This window comes from Onychostoma macrolepis, chromosome 16 (assembly GCF_012432095.1).
Source record: "Onychostoma macrolepis isolate SWU-2019 chromosome 16, ASM1243209v1, whole genome shotgun sequence".
Taxonomy (NCBI): domain Eukaryota; kingdom Metazoa; phylum Chordata; class Actinopteri; order Cypriniformes; family Cyprinidae; genus Onychostoma; species Onychostoma macrolepis.
Window position 1 is genome coordinate 6881263 of NC_081170.1, and position 14223 is coordinate 6895485.

At 34.9% G+C, this 14223-nt stretch overlaps 1 protein-coding gene across 13 annotated transcripts in view; it reads left to right on the top strand.

Annotated features, from left to right (window-relative positions):
- Window positions 1–14223, top strand: part of zfpm2a (zinc finger protein, FOG family member 2a) — a 239909-nt gene that overhangs the window by 20995 nt on the left and 204691 nt on the right. For 8 of the 13 annotated variants that reach the window (XM_058747492.1, XM_058747498.1, XM_058747493.1 and 5 more), the window contains 9 exons: window positions 862–901; window positions 2081–2182; window positions 3319–3386; window positions 3730–3786; window positions 3880–4712; window positions 4832–4900; window positions 5419–5499; window positions 6876–6936; window positions 12570–12681. The gene's annotated coding sequence lies outside the window, so the exon portion shown is untranslated. Of the gene's footprint in view, window positions 1–861; window positions 902–2080; window positions 2183–3318; window positions 3387–3729; window positions 3787–3879; window positions 4713–4831; window positions 4901–5418; window positions 5500–6875; window positions 6937–12569; window positions 12682–14223 lie in introns of those variants that run through there. The other 5 variants (XM_058747490.1, XM_058747495.1, XM_058747497.1 and 2 more) reach the window with 5 other exon arrangements.

Sequence of the window (14223 nt, forward strand, 5' to 3'; positions counted from 1 at the left end):
TTTCAACCTTTCATTCCTTAAGAGGAGTATAGGACCATGAATAAAAGAAGTAAGATTATCTATGGACCTAGAAGGAAAATGGCCAATTGGAAATAAAGTCAAATGTTCTCTGGTTTCACTCTGAAAATCCCAGACAACAAAGTAAACTGAACGAGCTGGATGATAATTTCCCGTAGCTGGGGATCATTTCACTGAAATACAAATTTGTGATGATACCAGAAGAGAAGAAAAACACATATTCAACTCTCTCTAATTCTAGTCCGTATCAACTGGTTTGCAAGGCTTTTTATGTAAAAAGCAAAGATCTTTGTTTCTGCTTCCAGCTGAACGCTGCTGTCTAGGATTTAGTGCATTTGAATCTAATCACGAAATCTAAATATTCACAAAGCACAACGATATCTCCCAGAAGCAGCCAGCCGTTCATTTTGAAATTTGTCTAATTTATGAGCTTCCTGTGCAAGAGAAAGAATCGAAATCAGTGAGAAGCACAGAGAATAATTTATCATTGGATGAGTGTCATTTGAACCTGCGATTCAATTAAACTGTATGTTTAATTTCGCCTCAAGATCAAGAGTTAAAAAGCCTATTAAAGTGGCTCTCTTGATGCTGAATCTATCTGTTATCAGCATGTCGAGGAAATTCGAGAGGCTCTCTGGTGAGCATCTCTATCTGTGACACACTGTCAGTATTGTTGAGGGGTTTGTGCCGTCGATGACATTATTCACTGCATCATAGGACAGGTTGGGATGAACAGGGAATATTATTACAATAAAAACCACCCCCATGTTCATAACAATAATAATAACAACCGTAATGGTTTTTAAAGAATTGTAAGCAGCATTATCACTGTCCTCTCCACAGAAACGCGACACATCACCGGCGCTTAACATCCTTCACCTTTGTAAGTATTAAATTGTTAAATGATGATTTAATTATGAACTCATGAGCTTAGATGGCAATGTCTTCAGCCTTTTGTTTTTGTGATGTGTTAAATGTGCTGCAATATTTATATGGTTTAACATTTAAGTCACAGACAAAAATCTATGAATGTCACTGCATCCAACTACAAAATATAGCATTTGTTTTAAACAAAGATGGCACATGGTCAAGCGAAATCAAGTCCACCAAATCCATTTTTAATACTGTTTTCTTACCAGAAATGATGTCACTTCCCTAGGATGATGTCATTAAGGACCTGGCTTTAGTTATTTAAAGAAATTTTACAAAAGAATGAGAGAATGAACATTGCAATTGAGGAAAATCTAAAATAATAATAATAATAGTAATCACAAATTAAAAATATCCACAATATGACCTTTTTAGAATATTTGTCAAATAACATTTTTGTAAATATATATTTATATCTCATTACAAAATATTCTAATTGTATGTGTTTTATATCTCATAATATTACAATTAAAATTTTGAAATCATGGCTTTAATTTTTATTTATTATGTTTATTTATACATTTTTTATTGTTACTATGATGAAATATGCTTATAGTTACTCTGCAGGAAACCTGTGAGAAATAACATCATACAGCCACTAATAATCACATTTAGACCAAATTTCTTACAATTGCAAAAAAAAAAAAAAAAAAATGAAAAAGTTATTTCCGGTCAAAGCTCAAAAATTATTTTGCTTTGGTTTGGTTTTTGCATCTAATGCAGAAACATTCCAGCGTTTTTAAAATGTGGCTCAATTGTTCAAATGCATTTCAGGGCCACTAATGATCATAATAAGGCTTGTGATTTAAAAGCACGTTAGTTTTTCACAGAGTGACTCCTGCAGTGATCTGTGCAGCAGTCTTTGTCAGTGATTGTGAACCTGAGTTGGATGAAACGCTGCGCTCTGATCGCGGTCTGATAACCAAAACGGATCAATATGTGTGTTGTAAAGGTTAAATGACGCTCTGTACTGTGTTGTCATGGTGCAGCGTGAGTCAGGATGAATGATAAGAGCGGCTCGAAACTACAAGCCTCTAACGTGGCCAGAAATCACGTTATAAGTAAATCAGAAGAAGGGTTCAGCCATCAAAATCTCTGCATGTTGAAATGAGAAATGTGTTGAAATTTGCAGTGCTCTGTGGGCTTTTGCTGCATTCCCAGGCTGCGTGTTGCTGACGGCGCTCCTGATGCTGCTGTGTTCTTCTCCAGGAGGATTAGACACTTCCTGAATTACGTAAGTGAGCTAATGAGCTACACACACTCCCACACACACATGCACGCTCATACACACTCCAGTCCCTGTAGGGACCTCAGACAGACAGTCTATCCTCTCTCCCCCGGGCCTTCTCTCTGCCTGCTATATACACCAGAGAGAGAGAGAGAGAGAGAAATACATGAACTGTACCGTGTATTCAAGGACACAGAGACAGTGTAAAAATGTTTGTGACTATCACTGTTTATCTTTAATTATTCTGATTTGAAAAGTTTACTACCGTATTATTCGAACTCCTCCTGTAGTATACGGTATGCGTACTGAGTGTAGTATGCACATTTGAGAAATACTTTTTTGTTGTTTTTAACATTTTTCAGAGATGAATGAACTAGATGTAATTACAGCCATGGTTTTCCTTGACATGTTTTCTTGACTGATTAATTATTTTATTTTTTTTACCTTTTCTTGCCTCCTAAAAGTGCCTATATAGTTCTATATATACAGGCTAATACAGTACATGTAAACACATTTAGTGAGATTTTTCTATTCTATTTCTATTTTATTTATTTTCTGTTCTGTTAAAGCTTATGGCATTTGTGCTTCTCGTAGCTTTAAATGTGTGTTTAATAATATATTTGCGTGTGTGTGTGTGTGTGTGTTTATATATTTATATATATATATATATATATATATATATATATATATAAATATATATAAATGAATATTTAAAAAAAGTAACCAATGTGTAGTTATTAATGTAATTTACTTATTAATATGTATACACATTTATATACTGTATGTGTGTGTGTATGCAAATTAGCTTTGAGGAAAAAATATATAAGTATATTACCTCTGTCATTTAGACTGTACAATATACTACATTCACAAGCTTTATTATAACCAATTCTGTACCAATTTGTTTCCACAATGATTTTTAAATGACACACACATACACACACAAATTTGTAATGTCATTCATGTTTGCTCAGCCTGTGAAGATCATTCTGACTAGAATGCATTAAATGAGAGCATTGTGTGTATGTGGTGTCTTTTCTCAAGGTCAGCGATGTTTCCTTACACTTCATCATATGATGTAATGCAAATACCCGTTGTAAATCAATTAAAGCGTAAATTAATTTGTCTGATTCATTCCACAGATGTTGTCGGGCATGAGGAGGGTTGTTTGCATCTGAATACTCTCATGTTCAGAACGAGCAATAAGATGGTGAGTATTATTTCCTTTATTCAGAAAACTGCACAAAAGGACAAATCAGTCGTCCTTGGATCTGCCCCTCAACACAAAAAAAATTTCAACTATTGTGAGTGTTTCAATTGCGGGAACATGATGTATTGTTTTCATTGTAGCAATGAGCTTAGTAATTGTAATGAGTACGTATTAATTCCCCAATGAACGTCAAATATTTAGATTTACCCCTTAATTAAAATGTGTACTTGAATGCTTATCTCCTCTGCTATATTACCTCTACTGTGAACAATTAGGTTTTTTTTTTTTTTTTTTTTATAAAGACACTCGCTTCCATAAGCTAATTGTTTTCTCTTTTTTTCAGGGAGACTTTATCAGAACTGGCCACTAATTAACAGAAATCACAGTAACTATTGCATAGGTAGCTTGTTAATTAATGGTCTAAGATGCAATTAAATTACAGATGCACATCCTAATTTACTAACCAACTTCTCTTAATCCTGTGTAATTTCAGAGGGATCTTGTTAAATCGAAAAGCAGAGTGATCAGGGTGGCAAAGTGCTAATTAAGCTCCGAATGGGGGGGGGGCTGCATCAACAGAGCACAGGGATGATCCTTCGCTGTCTGTTTACATCGCTGCAGTGTATTCTGGGAGGTCACCCCACAACCTGGGGCAGGCGTACTGTTCTGCTGCTCCGAAAAAAAAAAAATGTGTAAGACAGATAAAAACAGCACATCTAAATCCCTTCGGCTCTGTGTTTACGGACGTAGATGGCTTTATCTGCACTAATGTCATCAACATTTAAAACAGGACACTTTATTTCCCAGAACTGAAGCCTTTCCACACAATATGTGTACTGTGAGTTATTTGTTGCTGCAACAGAAGCACAGATTTTCTGTTACATGATGGAAAGGGATCCTCATTGGTAAGAAAAGTCTCTTTAATGACCCATTTGTTTCTTCCAGACAGAAATATGGTAACTGAGTCTCAGATTTTTCTGCTCCTCTAGTGTTTCTCAAAAATGTACCAAAAGATACCAAAAGTGAAAAAGCTCAACAAATCCTTAATAGGCCTTCTTTGTAGATATTTCTTGTGAGGAAAAAGTCAAATCTTGTCATCTCAGAAGTTTCAGAGGAGATCTCAAAAATGTTCCAATATGCCAAAGTCTGCAATTAGATATCAGCAATCTCTGAATGAACATGTCTCAACAGATTCTTGTTGTTCTTTTTCTCTTGAGAAAACGACTTCTGTCATCTTGCATGTCGTTCCTCTAGAGTTTCAGAAGAGATCACAATTTCTCAAAATGTGCTCAAGATTTGTCAAGATAACAGGGTCTGCTCTCAAAGGTGAGAAATTCCATTATGAATACAACATTTTTCAAAGTTTGCAATCAGATATCTCTGAATAACCATATATCAACAGATTGTTTTTAGTTTTCCAGTCATCTTGCATGTCGTTCCTCTAGTGTATAAGAAGAGATCACGTCTCAAAATGTGCTCAGATACCAACAAGATACCAAGGTCTTATCCCAAAGGTGAGAAATTTCGGTCACACTTTAGAATAGGGAACACTTATTCACTATTAACTACGACTTTTCCCTTAATAAATTCCTAATTTGCTGTTTATTAATAGTTAGTAAGGTAGTTGTTAAGTTTAGGTATTGGGTAGGATAAGGGATGTAGAATAAGGTCATGTAGAATAAGGCATTAATATGTGCTTAATTACTACTAATAAATGACTAATATTCTAGTAATATGCATGCTAATAAGCAACTAGTTAAGAGATCCTAAAATAAAGTGTTACCGAAATCTCATTATGAACTCAACATTTCTCAACAAATCCTTTGTTAAACATGATTTCTTGTGAGGAAAAGAAGACTCGGTTAATCTTGTCATCTCTAGGGTTTCAGAAGAGATCTCAAACTTTCCTCAAATTTTTCAGTATACCAAAGTTTGCAATCAGATATTTCTGAATAACCATGTCTCAACAGATTGTTGTTGTTTTTCTCTCTTGATAAAATGATTCCAGTTATGTTGCATGTCATTCCTCTAGAGAGTCTAGAGTTTCAGAAGTGATCACAACGTCTCAAAATGTGCTCAGATACCAACAAGATACCAAGGTCTTCTCTCAAAGGTGAGAAATTCCATTATGAACTCAACATTTCTCAATAAATCCTTAGTTAAATCTCTTTTTTAGACTGTACCTGTGGGGAAAAAAGACACTCGTGTCATCTCTAGAGTTTCAGAAGAGTTCTTAAAAGTGTCTCTTTTCCAATATACCAAAGTTTGCAGTCAGATATCAACAATCTCAGAATGAACTTCTCTAGTAGTAGTAGTTGTTGTTGTTTTCCAGATTGTTCTCTGACAAAATGACTCCAGTGATCTTGAATGTTATTCCTCTAGAGTTTCAGAGGAGATCTCACCAACATCTTAAATTTTGTTTGGGTTTGAAAGTGTACTAACGGTGAGTGATTACCAAATCAATCAGAGAATTCACAGTTATGTCATTTTAAAACCCTGATCAACTCTATTGTCATCTCTGGAGTTTCAGAGGAGATCTCAAAAATGATTCCAACTTAAAGTGAGAAATTTCATTATGAAATCAAACATTTCTCATCAAATAATCTGATAATCTGTCTATCCGCATTAATTTTATAGCGCTGTACTTTTACCGTATGTCAGCAATCATTTAATTTTTATGTCTCCAAAGGAATTTGAAGAAAAACATCTAAAAGAAAGTTGACACTTAAATGAAACATAATGGAGGGACGCATTAGCCAAATTCAGTCAAGACTACAGACGTTTCTTACTACAGGGTATTAAATGACAAAGTCCAAATCAAATCTGAAAAACGAGGTATTGCGGTAAAACAACTTCGCAACTCTGTCACTGCGAGTCAGATATTTTACATTTGTCTCATGCTTGTTGACCACAATTTCCCTCATTTTTAAGTGTCTCCTGTGAGGAAAACGTGGCCCCCGTCATATACGGTTAAGATGCCTTCCTCTGGGCTTTAGGGAATCAGACAGACAACATGGCTGCCTCTGATTAAGAGTGTAAGAAATCCTGTTACACACTTGCAGCTGAACGCCTGAGAATATCACCACTCTCATTATTGGGCTGGGATTTGAAGAAGGGCTTGTAGCGTTCCTCATTGGGAAAATGTCTACAAACATCTTTTCATCCTTTTTCCTCTATATTCTACTCCCTCAGTCCATTTACTTTCATCAGTCTTGTAAAACAATGAGTAGTCATGTTTCTTTTATGCATGCATTCGTATGGTCAAGGTGACTCTTTGCTAATGCGTGTAATAAAAGAATTGTTTAGCGGGAAATGCTTATAGCTGTCTGTAGAGCTCTGCTTCCACAGCAAGATCTTTTAGTTTTCCTACATGTTGCATCATAGAGAACAGACAAAAGGAAAGTTGCATGGTCAGTAAAACATTTCAACGGATTATGCTTAAGGTTAGTCCATCGTGTAAGAGTTCATTTTTTTATTTTTGTTTTGCAGCTGAGAGATTGGAGAAGAATTAGAGAACAATTGAAGGAAACAAAAAGAAATGTATGAGAAGGTAAGACTGATTATCTTTAACTTGCTACTAAATTGTGTCATTAATAGAATTGTTTATTTCAAAAATATTTATAAAATTCTTAAAATATTACTGTTGTTTAAAAAAAATTTAAATTATTTTGAAAAACATATTTGGTTTTTTTTTTAAAGAATTTTAATTAAAATATATATATATATTTTTTTATTGATTTAAACATTTTTATTACAACATAAATTGTTATGCAACAAATCAGAAATTATGTTAACTTAAAATCTCATTTTAAAGCCTTAAAATACAAATCGATAACTCGTAAGTTTGAAACTGATTTGAGAGTTAAAAAAATTACGAAAAAAAAGCACGAGTCACTGTTTAAAAGTAACCGGTTCGTAAGAGTCATTTGTTTGTAAACTACATTGAGTTGTTTGTAGTGGTGTACAACCAAATTGCAAACTCTTCTTTTAAAGTTTCAGTGATGGCGCAAACTGTTCTGTCCACATGGATGGAAGTGTGTAGACATTTGTGAACTGTTAACAGAACTGAACGCCAGGTAAAAAAAAAATAGGTTCTAATCAAAAGCTAGGTTCTCTCCATTCAAAAGCTTAGCTGTGTTGTGCATTTATTGTGCATTTGACACAACAGCTTGTGTGGGTTCAAACTCCCAATTTTAGAGCGTTCGTTTATGAAATGCTCTTTAAAGGATTAAAGTACACCGAGTTTGAGAACACATCTGCAACACAGAGACTTGTCTCCGTAATTACAGTCGTGCCCGCACCAGCAATTTGTTCCTTGACACAAAGCATAAAAGTCTTTCCTAAACGCCGACCGTACACACGCATATCAACTTTTCGAGGCCATTTTGATCCCTCTAGACTTCCTATCAATAACATGTCCCCCGATCAGCCGGCGAACTGCAAAACACAGTCGAGGCGGCAATTAGCGCAAATTAACAGACATTTTCAAAACCGTCTTTGCTCAGAAAATGGCCGCTTTGTAGTTCAAAAACATCCCACTCTGGCCCTCGTGTGGGAGTTCTTCCAGCAATTGCTTAAATCCTAAAATAAGTACTGCAATCTCCAGGCACAGACACACTGTAATGCTTTAAAAACAATTTAGAAACTGTCATCGTTGTAATTACAGTAACTAATTACCGTCCTCGGCAAACAAATAGCTTAACATAATACGGCGGCCCAATCAATTTTGAAGAAATGCAAATTCCGAGCGAAAGGGGGCATTTTGGCAAACCTGAAAAGGAATTCCGGAAATAATGCACTTTGTTTTATCCACACATAATTCCCAGGGAATATCATATCATAAATATTTGCATTCAGTTCTTATCAGGACATTTGCATTTGCCTCTTATCAGCCGGCAAACCAGGCACCGGCAGATAGTGAGAGCGGCTTCCACGCCATACACACATTTCTAATGAGACACGTCCCAGGCTGATATCATATTTTGGCTAGAACTTTATCGCCAAAACGAGGAGGTCATTTTCTCCTAGAGTTGGCTCATCTTGGAGCTGTCTTTGAGTTGTTGCTTTTTTCTCTCATTTGATGTGATTCAACTCAGATTCATTTTTTAAAAGCCCGCAAAAAAAGGATTATTCCTTTTCTTCTCGCGACCGCGACTGCCTGCTATCAGTGGCACGTATGCTAGCGGTGATTATCACCACGTCACAAAATATTTCAGTTTTATCTGTGTATTATTTTATTTGCCACTGCATCATCCCTTGAAAGAGGGCGGGAGGAGGAGAGAGAGAGAGAGAGAGAGAGACGGCGAGGCTCATCTGCATGAACCGTCGTCCTCGCAGCACAAACAGACAGCTTGCTGCCGTGCCCATCTCCTTCAATTACTACACGTATGCAACAGTTAGCGGCGAAAAAAATGAAAATAATTGTTTGATAACGTTTTCAAAAAGGCATTCCACAATAACAATTTCATGGCGCATTGCGGAGTGTAATTATAAATCAGGCGTTTTTCTCGGACAGCCTGAAAAACACTGGAGGTCAAGTGAAGTGTCCTAGTCAAATGCTGCTCTCATTAGCACAATCTGCTATTATCTGCTAATTATTTCTCTGTTGCTCCAAACCGCTGTGCTGGGCGCTGGGTGTCCGTCTACCCACGCGCCTCTCAAATCAGTCACCTCTCCAGAGCCGGTGCTTGTGCGAATGCGTTCGTTTGCATAAATTACAAAAATCATTCGACAAAATGCTATGTTTTCTTTTGATGTAACCATCATCAAGAGAAAAAACCCACAAATATATGTTGACTCTCACTGTTTTCCTACTTATTTTCTGGGCGTCTGTCCTTATCGCTTTTCTACAATTAAACGCATTGCTACGCTGAAAAAAATAAACAGGAGTGAACAGGAAATTATAAAATCCATATACAACCTACCATAATATGTACAGAATCTGGTGCAAAAACAAACTTATCTAGGAGTATACTAAAATAAGTTTCAGGTCAGTTAGTTGTTTTTATTTGTTGTTGTTTTTTTTCTCAGCGAGTGCACATTCATTTGGTCAAAAGTAAGAATGAAAATATTTATAGTGTTACAGAAGTTTTCCATTTCAAATAAATGCTGTTCATAAAAAAAAAAATTAATAAAAAAAACTTCTATTTATCAAAGAATAAAGGGAAAAAAATATTAAACTGTTTTCAACATGCTTGAACAGAAAAGCAGTATATTATGTAGAATGATTTCTGAGGGATCATGACTGGAGTAATGATACTGAAAATTCAGCTTTGTAATCACAGGAATAAATTACATTTTAAAATGTTAAAATACAAAACTGTTATATCAAATAGTAATTTTTTTTTTACTGTTTTTACTGTATTTTCAATCGCCAATAATGCAGCCTTGGTGAGCATAAGAGACATCTTTAAAAAACATTTAAAATTGTACTAACCTCAAACTTTATGTGGAAATATGTTTTTTAAGACGAGGTGTGCTCTAAAAATGTTTGTTGTTCAAAAATCTGCTCATGACTAAAACTAACTAACTGTCCAAGTATATTTAACTGGGTTGGGAGAACATATTGTAACATGACACTCATCACCTTGAAATCAATGGGAATGTGTAATATGCTGAAGTAAACATTTAGGTCAATGCTACCACATCAATGCTAACGCAATCTCTGTTTACTGCTATCTCTGCTCTGGGCTCGTTCTGATTCTGAAAGAACACAGATACAGAGGAATGAACTGATATGTGTATCTCAAGCAGACTGATCTCTCATTTTTGGAGCATATTAAACGTCTTGCATCTCCCTGTCTGCTAACGCTAGTGGTGGCTAAGTTATCTCACCTCTGTTATTGTCTTGAAATCTTATCATCATCTTTGTTTAAACAGAGAGGCCAGCACATTCCTATTCTGTTCCTGCTGTTTTCCCTTCATCCCGAGCCTCCAAAATGTTGGTTTCGTGCTTTCAACTTCATTTAGACCAAAAACTGAAGAAAAAACCCCCCAGATTGATCATTGTGATAAGTGTTTTATTAATCTTAAATGTAAGTCATAATGTACTGCTATCTCCTTGTGTGTTTCTTAGAAAAAAAGTAAGTCATATGGGTTTGGAATGAGATGAGGGTGAGTAATTGATTTTATTATTATTAGTAGTAGTAGTAGTAGTATTGTTGTTGTTGTTGTTGTTGATGATGTTATATGATTGTAGGTACCTATCAAGTCTGTAATAATAATAATAATAATAAAGTCATATAATCATAAATAATAATACTAATACTACTACTACTAATAATGTATGTGACTTAAATATAAATATAATTATTTATTAATAAATGATATAATAATGAAATTATATCACATCATTATTATTATTATTTATACAAAGCACACATATTAACTTGTGAAATGTCTACAATATAATAATAATCAAATAATTAGCATTTATATACACTGAATATACATACACAAACACACACACACACATATCTATATATATATATATATATATATATATATATACATAAAGAGACGTTTCACAAGTCACTAAATATATATATATATATATATATATCTGCAATAATAATAATAATACATAATAATATATGATAATAATAACATTAAATGTCTACAATCATAATAATAATGTATACACGTGACTTACATATAAATAATGTCATAAATGATATTAATAATAGTAATAATAATAAAATAATTAGCATTTATATATGTGACTGAATATACAAACGCACAAACATATACTGTATATATATGTTTTACAAGTCACTAAATGTCTACAATAATAATAATAATTTATAATAATAATAATAATAATAATAATTTCATTCACACACACACACACGTTTGTTTTTGTGAAAAGTGGGGACATCTCATAGGCATAATGGTTTTTGTACTGTACAAACTGTATGTGCTATTGCCCTACACCAACCCTACACCTAAACCTACCCCTTACAGGAAACTTTGTGCATTTTTACTTTCTCAAAAAAACTCACTCTGTATGATTTATAAGCATTTTGAAAAATGGGGACATGCGGCATTGTCCTCATAAGTCACCTTCTCCTTGTAATACCTATGTCATACCCATGTCATTATACAAATTTGTGTCCTCATTTGTCACAAAAACACAAGCACACACACACACACACACACACACACACACACACGTTTGTTTCTGTGAATTGTGGGGACTTTCCATAGACTTCTTTTGCTTTTATTCTGACCAAACGATATTTTCTATCCCCTAAATCAACCCTAACCCTAAACCTACCCCTTACACAAAACCTGTTTGCATTGTTACATTTTCAGATAAACATTATTTGCTATTTTTAATAAACTTTTGCCCTCGTGGGGACCGCAGGCCAGTCCCCACAATGTCAAAATTTCAGGTTTTACTATCCTTGTGGGGACATTTGGTCCTCACAATGTAGCATAAACAAGTACACTGCAAAAAATGCTTTTCTTACTTAGATCAAACAGAAAACAAGATAATTTTTCTTACCCCATTGGCAGATTATTTTGCTTGTTTCAAGCAAAAACTCACTTAATTTTGAGTTGTTTTTACTGAAAACAAGACAATAATTTTTACTTGCCTAGAAAATGCTTCTTGATTTAAGAATTTCTAGATATTTTTTGCTGGAAACAAGACAAAAAATCTAAGTAAGAAAAGCATTTTTTTGCAGTGTACACACACACACACACACACACACACACACGCACACATATATACAATGATTTGTTTATATAAGTGACTTTATGTCTTGGATCTTGGATGTCTTCCAAAAAATTTATGTCATGAACCATGCAAATTTGATCAGATCCAGTGCTAGTTCTTCCTAAGAAGTGCTTATTGTAACATCCTTAAACTTGTAAACTGGTGAACTGATAAAATCCAGTGCACTAACTCCCTGAAATTTTGTAAAGCCAGCTAATCAGATTGCAGCTTGCGATTACAGCCAGCTTTTGACATTTTTGTGTGTAATATGCATCAGATGGTTTGTAGGCAGTCTGTGAGCGTGCTGTCTGAAGCTCAGACTAGAATGGAGATGGAGATCTGTGAGATAACCCTTTCCAATCTTTAATGGATTCAGCTGACAATGACTCTATCAAAAGCTGCTGATGACATTTAAGTTGTAGTGGATTTTAGGGATAAACGTTTCCTTCTCTCGCTTCTCACAGGTGGAGGGGCAAGAGGATCAGACAGACAGGTGGAACCCAGACTCATCTCATACACAGATGAACATGTGGACAAACCATCACAGTGTACACAGCAAGATTTAACAGTCACAAGGTACTTACAGATTTTAAATATATGTTGAATTAAGGTAACGTTTTGCCTTATTTTAAAGAGATCTGTAAAGCTTTGATTGTTTATAGATGTTGAGACATGTTTTAAGAACAAAGGTAACATGTTGAGATTTTTCAGTACTATATTGGTTTTCGGCTGTTATTAGTTTGCTTTATACACAGTATTTATGTATTTAGTAACTTTTTTTTCAGTGTGAACCAACATTGGATATGTTCATTTGTCTTATTTTTACAATTAATTTACATTTACAGTCATCTGATCATTTGTCATCTAAGGGGCTGTTCAAACAGAATGCGTTTTTCCATTCCAGTGCGTGACTTAACACTGTAAACACGCTAGATGGACGTATGACCTATGCGCTCACGTCTTTTGCAGTAATGTTAAATAACTGCCATAACTGCGTCTCACATTTTTATGCAACGTTTACACTAGTGCATTTTCATTTTAAAACGCATAACTTTTGCTATGGTTACACCTATTTTTTACACTACCTCTGCGTTTTCGACCCTCAAAAACTGAGACTTTCGAAAACGCTGCAGACCCCGTTTTAGTTTGGAAAATCCGGGGTTGTGATTCAGTGTAAACGGATCAAAACGGAGACTTTTGAAAATGATGGCATGGCTGCTCACATTCTCTCTGCGTATCCTTGACGACTGTATAAACAATAACATCATGCTCATTGTTGTACCCATAGATATGTATGGGTAGATTCTCCATTCGACCGCTCCAAGCACGTCTGCCATCTAAATAATAGGGAATCTACCTATACATATCTATGGTTGTACCTGCTGGAGTGGTCATGTGACATGCATTTTCGGTTGTGTAGTGTAATGGAGATCGTTTCTGAAATGCAGTGAAAACACCAGTGTGTAAACAGGGCCTTAGACACATAGATGCGTTTTGTGTGAATGGCCCCTAACACTGTTAAAATCAAAATGAAAGTCAAAACTAAAAATGTTCAAATTAATGCTCAATTTCCATACTGTACATTATTATGATGTGATATCTAATTTCACTTGTAGTACTTTTTGTTTTTAGTGTTTTTTTATTTATTATTATTTAGACAAAATAGCATAGAATATTCTTTGTTCCTAAAAATAATTTTCAAAATTTTGTAATATTTGTGCATCAACATATTGAACAACATAGATTATAATGTGTATTATTATTCGAGCTTCACTTTTATTGTGTCCTTGTAAGAGGACTTTGACCATTTCTCTCAGTCTCTCTCACACAAACACTGAAAATGGTCTGTTTGGGGTTTGGAAATGGCATATGAGGGAGGACAGGACGGGGTTGGGTGGAGTCGTGCCGATTAAGTGATTGGAAGCATTCGGCCGCTGAAGCGCTTTTCTTCAATCCTGCAGATAACATCGTCCCTGCGCTCTTTATCTTTCTTCTTGAACTTCTTTTAAACATCCCTCCCTCACTCTCTCTTCATTACATACTGTCCGCTTCTTCTGGCTTCCACTTTCATTACCGAGACTTATCTCATTCACCCTTCCGCTGTCACTCCCGTTATTG